Below are 11,567 nucleotides of genomic sequence, written 5' to 3'. Positions count from 1 at the left end.
GGAAAAGACACAGAGGTGAGGGAGGGTATTACATCTATGAGGAACTAAAAAAAACCCAGTGTAGCTAGAGTGTAGCAATCAAGAAAAGAGTGGCATGAGATGTGTCTGCAGAGGAAGCAAAGGAAAGCTGACCAGCTGTATCTACAAGTCATGTGAACATCTTTTTGTGGGTGTCTATGGTCATAGCTTTTCCTATTTGTGTTCAGTAAGCGTTATTAATTACAAAGTCTACTACAACTGTCGAGGGCAAGGGTGTAAGCCCAGAGCACCCTATCACTACAGAGTCTCTTCTGACTCAGTGGGCACAGTCTCACTAGCACTGCTGATGCCTAGGTCCATTAAGAGACAGCTAGAAGACCTCATCTACTTACATCACCCATGAATGCATTCTTATATGGTAAGTTCTATATATTCTTGGAAAATAAAGTTTTCATTTTAGAAGAGTTTTAGATTACAGAACAGTAGTAAAAATAGAATATGATTTTCCATATGCCTCCTATATCCTTTCCCCTTTTGTTAACATCTTACATTAATATGGTACATTTGACACAACTAATAAACCACTGTTGATATATCATTATTAAATAAATTCCATATTTTATCTTCATGTTTTTCATTTTTACCTAACATCCTTTCCATGATCCCATCCAGGATATCATATTACATTTATGCATCATGCTTCCTCAGGCTCTTCTATAGAGTGACAGTTTCTCAGACTTTCCTCATTGTTAATGACCTTCAGTTTTGAAATGCACTGGTCATTATTTTGTAGAGTGTCTCTCAATATTGGGGTTTATCTGATTTTTTTCTCATGACTGGACTGGAGTTTAATGCATTTTGGAAAGATCACAGGTGTAAAGTACTATTCTCATAACATCATATCAAGGCTACATACTATCACCATGACTTACTACTGCCGGTGTTGACCTTGACCATCTGGCTAAGATAGTATTTGCCAGGTGTCTCCACTGTGAAGTTACTCTTTTTTCCTCCATTTCATACTGTATTCTTTGGAAAGAAGTTACTAGATATATTCACAGCAAAATATCTATATAAATAATTTGGAATGCTTCTGCATAGAAAATTTGTATATTCTCTCATATTTACTTATTATAATCATTCCCTAATATGGACTCATGATATTTATTTTATACTTTGGGTTGTAATCCAATACATTATTTATTTTGTTGCTAAAATTGTTCCACTTCGGCCATTGTGAGCTCTTTCAATTGGCTCCTGTGTCCTTTTGACACACTCACATTGCTGTAGTATTTATTTCTTTGAGAACTCCCTTACCTTTTAGAACTACAAAACGCAACAGGAGCATCTTGTATATATGCCTTGCCGCAACTCTACCATCAGCCATTTCTCCAAAGAGCCTGGTTCCAATTGTTGAAGAATAATATTAGAAACCAAGATCTGAGTGTTGGGTGTGCTCATTGTTACTAGGGTGTCATTGCCTCTTAGCCCTCTTAGAGGACAGAGAGAGGACAAGGTGTGTGTACTGGCCCACATTACATGCATACTTATAAATATTTCTTTATGTACCCATCTATATTTATATGAAGCTAAACATGAGTTCATGCTGATGTCATACATCCATGAGAAACATCTTTACCAACTAAAGTACAGTGCTTATGTACAGTTTGGTTTTTGTTTGTTTTTTGCCTTTAGTCTTAGTTCCCACTCTTTACAAAGTTAGTGAGGTGAGCACCTCTCCCTACTCCAATTTTCTTTTCTCAGAGTATGCATTCCATCCTGGGACTGCCCAATGTCCTAAATGATATTTTAAAATACACCACACTGAGGTTTACTCTGTGCTGTAGTTCTATGGGTTTTTAACAAATACATAATGTCATATATTCACCATTACTTGCATACAGAATATTTTCCACCATAAAAAAAATCCCTTGTACTTCACCTGTTCAACCCTCCCTCCTCCAAAAACCTTTGGCAACAACTGATTTGTTTACCATCTCTATAGATTTGCCTTTTCCAAAATGTCGTATAAATGGAATCATACAACATATAGCCTTTTCAGACACTTCTTTTTCTTAACAATATGCATTTATGATTCACCCATGTTTTTCATGGTTGATAGCACACCCTTTTTTGTCTGAATAGTATTCCATTGTGTGGATGTACCGTAGTTTGTTTATGCATTCACTTATTGAAGAACATATTGAATGCTCCCAGTTTTTGGCAATTATGAATAAGCCTGTTTAGACATTTGCATGCAGACTTTTGTGTGGATATAATATTTCAAATCAGTTTGGTAAATACTTAGGAGCTTTATTTCTGAATCATATGATAAAACTATGTTTAGCTTTATAAACTCTAATCTTTATTATTTCCTTCTGCTTGCTTTGGGTTTAATTTACTCTTTTTTTTTTTTTAAAGATTTTATTTATTTATTTGACAGAGATAGAGACAGCCAGCGAGAGAGGGAACACAAGCAGGGGGAGCGGGAGAAGAACAAGCAGGCCCACAGCATAAGAGCCTGATGTGGGGCTCGATCCCAGATCACCGGGATCACGCCCTGAGCCGAAGGCAGACGCTTAACCGCTATGCCACCCAGGCGCCCCTGGGTTTAATTTACTCTTATTCTAGTTCTTTAAGGTGGAAGGCTAGGTTGTTGATTTGAGATATTCCTTCTTTTTTTATATATTGTTTAGAATTACTGAACTCTACATCTGAAACCAATCATGTTCTATATGTTGGCTAATGGAATTTAAATTTAAAAAATAATAACATAACTGTTTAAAACTAAAAATTTCCCTCTTAGTACTGATTTTATGGAATTCTATAAATTTGGGTATGTTGATTTTTCTTGTCCCCCTTTCCAGCTGTATTGAGATATAATTAGTGTATAACATTGTATAAGTTTAAGGTGCACAATGTGTTGATTTGATACATTTATATATTGCAAAATTATTGTCACCATAGAGTTAGATAACAGCTCCATTATGTCACATAATTACCATTTCTTTTTTGTAGTGAGAAAATTAAGGATCTAACTCTTATACCAACTTTTTAGTATATAATACAATATTATTAACTATAATCACCAAGCTGTGCATTAGATCCCCAGAACTTATTCATCTTATAACTGGAAGTTTTACCTTGTGACTAACATCTCCCCACTTCCCCCACCCTCCAACCACTGGTAACTGCTGTGTTTTCATTATAATTTATTTTAAGATATTTTCTCATTTTCCTTTGTGATTTCTTCTTCTTTGGTTAACAGTGTGTTAATTTCCACCTATTTGTGAATTATCCAGACTTCCTTCTGTTATTGATATCTATTTTCATTCCATTGTGATTGGAGAAGATACTTTGAATGGTTTTTATAACTGTAAGTTTATTGAGACTTGTTTGGTGGCATAACATATAATCTATCCCGTAGAATGTCCTATGTGCACTTGTATGTCTGTTACATTGTTAGGTATTTTATAGTGTTCAAGCCCTCTATTTACTTCTTGATCTTCTAATTGTTTTATCCATTATTGAAAATGAGGCACTGACATCTCCAATTACTATTACTGAACTGTCTATTTCTCTCTTTGATTCTGTTTTCCTTCATAGAATTTGGCTGGGGCTCTGTTGTTAGGTACATATATAATTGTTTACATCTTCTTGATGTATTCACCCTTTTATCAATATATCATGTCCTTCTTTGTATTTTGAAATAATGTTTGGCTTAAAGTCTATTTGGTCTGATATTAGCATAGCCACCCCAGCTCTCTTTCAGTTATAATTTGTATAGCATAAACTTTTCCACTAGTTTACAAAAACTTACCTTCTACATAGCCCCATCACCTTTATGATGTTATTGTCACAAATTACATCTTTATGCATTATATGCCTGCTAATATATATTTATAATTATTGTTTTATACATGTCTTAAAAGAGCAGTTACAAGCCAAAAATACATTAATACTTACCTTACATTTTTCTATATGATTACTTTATTTCTTCATGTGGACTTGAAGGACTGTTTAATGTCATTTCATTTCAGCAAGAAGGACTCCCTTTAGCATTTCTTGTAGAGCAGGTCTATTAGCTCTCTCAGAGTTTATCTGTGAATGCCCTAATTTCTCCATCTTTGAAGGATAGTTTGGATATAGAATTCTTGGTCGTCTTAGACTGCTAGGGCTAACATAACAAAATACTACAGCCTGAATGGCTTAAGCAATAGAAATTCATTTTTCTTACAGTTCTGGAGGCTGGAAGTCCAAGATCAAAGTATCAGGCATGGTTGGTTTCTGTGAGGCCTCTCTCCTTGGCTTTGTAGACAGAACCTTCTCTCTTGTGTCTTCACATGGCCTTTTCTCCGAGCATGTATGCCCTGTAAGAGATCTCTGGCATCTCTATCAGATTAGTCCCTCCCCCATATGACTTTAATAATTATCTCACTAAAAGTAAGCTTTTCTTTTCTTCTTTTTTATTAAGGGTTGCTCTGCTTGTTGCAAGCTTTTGTTTAGATTCCAGAATCTCCTGAAAAGGTTTATTGTGACAGGATTTTTGTTTTTGTTTTTGTTTCTTTTGCCACTTACTCATTGCTTTTATGCAGAGATGGACTTTAAGAGTTCCCTACTATGCCACTTCACTGATCTCTCTCTCTTTTGCCAATTTTTAAATCGGTTTGTTTCCTTATTGTGAGTTTTAAGAGTTCTTTCCATATTTTGGATACAAGTCCTTTATCTGATATGTGATTTGCAAATATCTTTTATCAGACAGTGATTTGTGTTTTCACTTTTCTTTTTTGTGTGTGTGTGTGTGTTTTCACTTTTCTAACGGGATCTTCTGCATTGCAAAATTTTTGAATTTTAATAGAGTCAAATATCCATGTGTTCTTTCATGGATCATGTTTTTGGTGTTGTACATAAAACCACATCACTGGGACACCTGGGTGGCTCAGTTGGTCCAACTCTTGATTTCAGCTCAGGTCATGATCCAGGGCCATGAGATCAAGCCCCATATCAGGCTCTGTGCTGGGCATGGAGATTCTCTCTATAGTATCTGCCCCTCCCTCACCACTCACATTCTCTCTCTCTCTCTCTCTAAAAAATTGATAAACAAATAAAACCACATCACCAAACTCAAAGTCATGATTTACTCATATGTTTTCTTCTACAAGCTTTATAGTTCTGCATTTCATATTTAGATTTATAATCTACTTTGAAGTAATTTTTGTGAAGGGCGTAAAGTCTGTGTATACATTAATTTTTTTTGCATATGGATGTCCAACTGTACAAGCAATGTTTGTTGAAAAGACTATTATTTCTCCATTGAATTGCTTTTGTACCTTTGTCAATAATCAGTTGACTATATTTGTGATATTCTATTTCTGGGTTCTCTACTCTGTTTTATCGAGTTATGTGTCTATAATTTTGCCAATGCCATCCTGCTTGATTACTTGCTTTATAGTAAGTATTGAAATATGGTGGTGTGAGTTCTCCAATTTTATTCTTCTTTTTCAGTTTTGTGTTGGTTATTATATGTTAAGATCTGTATCTTTGACCTTAATTATCTTTTTTTTAACACACCATAACAGAACAGCTGCCAGGCATGGTGAACTTTAAAGTATGTAATATTAGGTAAATGTGTTTGGAAAAAGAAATAGATATGTTCCAAGAATCACTGCCTATACAATCATGAAAAAAAAGAAGAGTGTGCTGAAAAGACATAAGGGTGGGCAGAAAATTTATGAGGATTACTACTCTACACCACTGGAAAATGTACAGTTATTAACACTCTGATCTTAGATCCCCAAGTTGCATACATGATTATTGATCAAAAGATTTATTAGTTCAATGTCTGAATTTGTGAATCTACTATCACCAAAACCATTTATAACACCTTGATCATGACAGAGATCTAATTTTACTAGAATTAACATACAAAACCTTCCAAATAAACGTACCCTTTAAAAATAGAATAACTAAGAGTGTTAGCATTTTTATCTAAAAGTAATGTCTGTGACAAAAAGCACATAAGAGATAGTCTGTCATATTCCATACTAATTTTTCCAGTGAAGAAATTTTAAAGTGAATTTGCTGGTAAGATTAACAAATACCCTATACTTACTCCTGATGTCTCTGGAAAACTTCAATAAATCTGAGAAAAAGAGACAACATGACAGAAGATTCCTCTAAAGGACTGTAAAAGGTTCTTTAGCTTAAGGAGCAATTCAAGGCTGCCACAGAATTAATGTTCCTGATTCCAAATTAGTCCAAGTACTCAGAATAATGGATTTTCAAACAAGCAAGAAAGCTCAGGAAATTTTATTTTTATCACCATTTAAAAAGAAACATAATGTTCACTTCTTCCCTTGAGTAATATAAATTTTAGTGTCTTCTCTTTAGTACTGTTTCAGAATCTTCAGGAAATGTTAAATGTTAGAATTAAAACAATACGATATTAAAATAATCAGTGGGGATTCCACTTGAAATAGCTTGGTCTCTACTTAAGGAAAACCATCTATCCAACATCTTTCTCAGGAGACAATATGGCAAAATAGCATTATATAGTTAATTATCTAACATCTCATTTCATTGTTCTTCCAAAACACAGGAACTCCTTGTTATAAATTCTATAATGAGATAACTTTTTTCTGTTGGATCCTATTAAAATTTCCTTTGTGTTTTTTTAATTTGAAAGGACTAGTGTTAATGCTGGTGGTCTAAATTAAGATTGCATTTATTTTAAAATGTATTTGCAAGTGGAATGAGTCATTCTTCAATTTTGTTTAAAAAAGTTAGAATATATCATTTCTTTAATATGTATTAATATAAAACTCATTTTGAAAATGGCATATTGTGACTTATGGATAATAAATATTGGCTTGGCTTACCCCTTTTAACACTATGTGTAAGCCAACATGAGTGTTACTTTATCTTCTTAGCAGTTGAGTGATGACATTTTAGCAGAGGTTGTTTTATTTATTCGCTTAATACATTCACTGATAACAACTTTAAGTCTACAAAAAAAAAAAATCTGCTTCACACTAATGGTAACAGGGTAGGAAGGGCTTATGTGTCAAGATAGTGTATGGATATTAATATAATATAGCCAAATTTCACTTGGCACCACAAATTATGTCACAGTTTTATTAAGGCCCAAATTTAACTTCCTAGTTGCTTTCTACTAATGATATACCATCTCTGATTCCTTCCAAAGTAACCCCTGAGTATTCCTACAATGTCTAGCTTGTCCTAAACTTCCACCATATTTGTTCTGGGCTCAAAAAAACCCCTCTTACAGTTCCATCTACCAAAACAATTCTTTGCTGATGACTACTGATGCTCTATTGAGCACTGGTGGGAACTTAACACCATCACATGCTGCTCCTCTGCATGTCACAGTCCCCCCTGCAGCCTTGCCAGGCACAGCAGTTTTCCAAAAAAAAAAAAAAAAAACAAAAAAAAAACCACACTCCATTCTCAAGGCGCCCTAACTGTATTGTTGTCCACAGCAGGAGTGGGCAGATGGTTCCCTCAGATGTCTAACTTTGAGTGCAGTACCAAAGACATTTGGGACCCAGTGGGTTAAAGATTTTAATGAAACAAACCATTTGGTTTTTACTTAAAGCCATTTTGTTTTTTTTTCCTGGACTCAGAAATGTGTTCAGGGGGCTAGACCCAAAACAGATTGAGTAATATTCACTGAACTGTGCTCAGAATCCTTATTCTACCAGCAGAAAATATGGCCAAATCTAAAGCTGAGAATCTACTATGCTTAATTAGAAAGAAGCTTTAACAAATCATTTTTCCTTACTAAATATACAGGGGAATAATATTTGAACTGAATACTGATGATATTTGAATTGAAATGTACAGAGATAATAATTGAATTTTAAATTATTTTTCATTCAACAATTTTTTGTTATTCCTTCAGTTTTTTCATCATTAAAATGACATCTAGTTTCCAGTCCAACATATAGGCAGCATAGAAGTCACTGCTCAATCCTGACAAGTGAAACCTGAACAAACTTAAAAACCAAAAAGTCTTCTTATGACTGTCAGAGAAATGAGGTAATGAGGCAAATCACTGTTCCCCCAAACTGGAGAGACACACAGACAAATACAAAGAATTATAACTGACAAAGCAGAAACCCACAAGCAGAAACCTCAAGTGGAGCCAGGGCCAAGGTAGGAAAGCCTAAACTCTCACTGATGAATTTTTGGAAGCTCAGTGTGGACAATTCTGATAGTTAAAAACTCCAGGAAGACCCACTCATAGAAGGGCTCCCATACTTTGGTGTTTTAACTCCTGGAGCTCTACCCAGTTCTCATTGTGAATATCAGAGAAAAATACGTTCATGCTTCCAACAGGGAGAGAGGAAAAGGAACCTTTTTTTTTTTTTTAAAGATTTTATTTATTTATTTGACAGAGAGAGACAGCCAATGAGAGAGGGAACGCAAGCAGGGGGAGTGAGAGAGGAAGAAGCAGGCTCCCAGCCGAGGAGCCTGATGCGGGGCTTGATCCCAGAACACTGGGATCATGCCCTGAGCCAAAGGCGACGCTTAATGACTAAGCCACCCAGGTGCCCCAAGGAACCATTTTTAAATATGCCAGAGCATTCTGTTCTTAGCAAGGCCTATCCTCAAGAGAAACTATTTTAGCAGAGCATGAACTATTGGAGTTTCATCAGAGACTAACTAACCTGGAGGAAAGGAAATACCCAACTCCAGCCCACCTGTCCCACCCAAAGAGGAAATGGGAGAACTGAGAAGTACTTGTGAAGCCCACAGTCCAGAGGCGCAATCTTCACTAAAAGATCGAGACCTAATTGGGGTGTCTCAGTCAGTAGAGCATATGGTTCTTGAGCTCAGAGTTGTAAGTTCCAGTCCCATGTTGGGTGTAGAGGTTACTTAAAAATAAAATCTAAAAAAAAAAAAAAAGGATTGAGACCTAATCATAAGACTATAGAACATTTCCTACCCCCCCATAACTTACTATCATATTCCTAAAGACCTACTTAAAACAGTTACTTTTACCTACTATGTCGCAGTCCATTGAGGCTACAATATATATTTTTTTAGTAGCTTATAAACTAAGAGGGTTATAAACCACAAAAAAATTATTTCTCACACTTCTGGAAGCTGGATAGTTCAAGATCAAGGCACCTTGTAGGCGCCTACTTCCTGGTTCATAGACAGCCATCTTCTAGGTGTGTCTTCAAATGGCAGAAGAGGCAGAGGAGCTCTCTGGGGTCTCTTTTTTTTTTTTTTTTTAAGATTTTATTTATTAATTTGACAGAGAGAGACAGCCAGCGAGAGAGGGAACACAAGCAGGGGGAGTGGGAGAGGAAGAAGCAGGCTCCTAGCAGAGGAGCCTGATGTGGGGCTCGATCCCAGAATGCTGGGATCACGCCCTGAGCCGAAGGCAGACGCTTAATGACTGTGCCACCCAGGCGCCCCTGGGGTCTCTTTTATAAGCAATCTAGTCCCATTTGTAATGGTTCCACCCTCATGAACTAATCATCTTCCAAAAGCCCTACTGTTAAATATCATCCCATTGGGGAAATTCAAATAAAAACCACACTAAGATACCACCTTACGCCAGTCAGAATGGCAAAAATTGACAAGGCAAGAAACAACAATTGCTGGAGAGGATGTGGAGAAAGGGGATCCCTCCTACATTGTTGATGGGAATGCAAGTTGGTACAGCCACTCTGGAAAACAGTGTGGAGGTCCCTTAAAAAGTTAAAAATTAGCTACTCTATGACCCAGCCATTGTACTACTGGGTATTTACCCCAAAGATACAGACGTAGTGAAGAGAAGGGCCATATACACCCCAATGTTCATAGCAGCATTGTCCACAATAGCTAAATTGTGGAAGGAGCCGAGATGCCCTTCAACAGATGACTGGACTAAGAAGTTGTGGTCCATATATACAATGGAATATTACTCAGCTATCAGAAAGAACGAGTTCTCAACATTTGCTGCAACATGGATGGCACTGGAGGAGATAATGCTAAGTGAAATAAATGAAGCAGAGAAAGACAATTATCATATGATTTCTCTCATCTATGGAACATAAGAACTGGGAAGATCGGTAGGGGAAGAAAAGGATAAAGAAAGGGGGGTAATCAGAAGGGGGAATGAAGCATGAGAGACTATGGACTTTGAGAAACAAACTGAGGGCTTCAGAGGGGAGGTGGGTGGGGGAATGGGATAGGCTGGTGATGGGTAGTAAGGAGGGCACGTATTGCACAGTGCACTAGGTGTTATATGCAAATAATGAATCATCGAACTTCACATCAGAAACCAGGAATGTACTGTATGGTGACTAACATAATATAATAAAAAAACATTATAAATAAATAAATAAATATCATCCCATTGGGGATTATGTTTCAACATTTTTGGGGAAATTTTGAATTTGGGGGAAGGATACAAATATTCAGTCTATAGCAGAGTACGTTATAAATGGCTAACAAGAAAAAAAATCACAAGGCATACTAAAAGGCAAAAAAACACGGTTTGAAAAGACAAAGAAAGCATCAGAACCAGACTCAGATGTGGCAAGGATAATGGAATAATCTGACCAGGAATTCAAAACAATCACAATTAGTACGCTAAAGGCTCTATTGCGTAAAGTAGACACATGCAAGAACAAATGGGTGATGTCAGCAAAGATATGAAAGTTCTAAGAAAGAATCAAAAGAAATGCTAGAGGTTGAAGACATTGTAATAGAAATGAAGACACAGCTGAGAAAAGGATAGCCAAGCTTGAAGATATCACCATAGAAACTTCCAAAAATGAAAGGAAAAGAGAAAAACAATACTGAAAAAAAACCAGAACAGCCTATTCAAGAACTGCGAGACGATTATTGTGACATAATAGAAAAGATACATATATTGGTCTCTGCCCTTAGAGATCATAAAAAAGCCTTGTAATTTCCCAGTAATAAGAATATTAGGAGCATTTTTTCTGCTAATATTTGGTCTTTGACCCCAGTCAATAACACAAAGCTCCTAAATTCCCTGGAATTCCTGGGTGACAGGAGTGTCTTTTGTTCTAATGAAGTGACTCTTGGTGGGCTCCTAGATAGCTTTAGGATGAGAGTTGCTCAGCAGAAATGAACAAGGAAATTCCAACCTGCCCCCTATCTGCCAGGAAAAAGTGAGATACTGGAGACTGAGTTACTGACTGATCATACCTGTATGATGAAGCCTCCATAACCACCCCCCCCAAAGTACAGGGGTTAGAGAGTTTCCAGGTTGGTGAATACATCCATGTTCCAGGAAGGTGGTGCACCCAACTCCCCAGGAACAGAAGTTCCTGCACTCAGGACTCTTCAGGACCTCACCCAATGCATCTCTTCATGTGGCTGTTCATCTGTACCCTTTTTCATATCCTTTATTATATAACAGACATATAAGTAACTGTTTCTGTGAGTTCAGTGAGCTATTCTACCAAAGACTGAATCCAAGGGGCAGGGCATAGAAACCTCCAATTTATAGCTGGTTGGTCAGAGGAAAAGATGACAAGCTGGGACTTGCAAATGACACAAAGTGGGAAGGCAGTCTTCCGAGACCAAGGCCTTAACCTGTG

The sequence above is a fragment of the Ursus arctos genome, unplaced genomic scaffold (assembly GCF_023065955.2).
Source record: "Ursus arctos isolate Adak ecotype North America unplaced genomic scaffold, UrsArc2.0 scaffold_26, whole genome shotgun sequence".
Taxonomy (NCBI): Eukaryota; Metazoa; Chordata; class Mammalia; order Carnivora; family Ursidae; genus Ursus; species Ursus arctos.
This window is presented reverse-complemented; position numbering follows the sequence as displayed.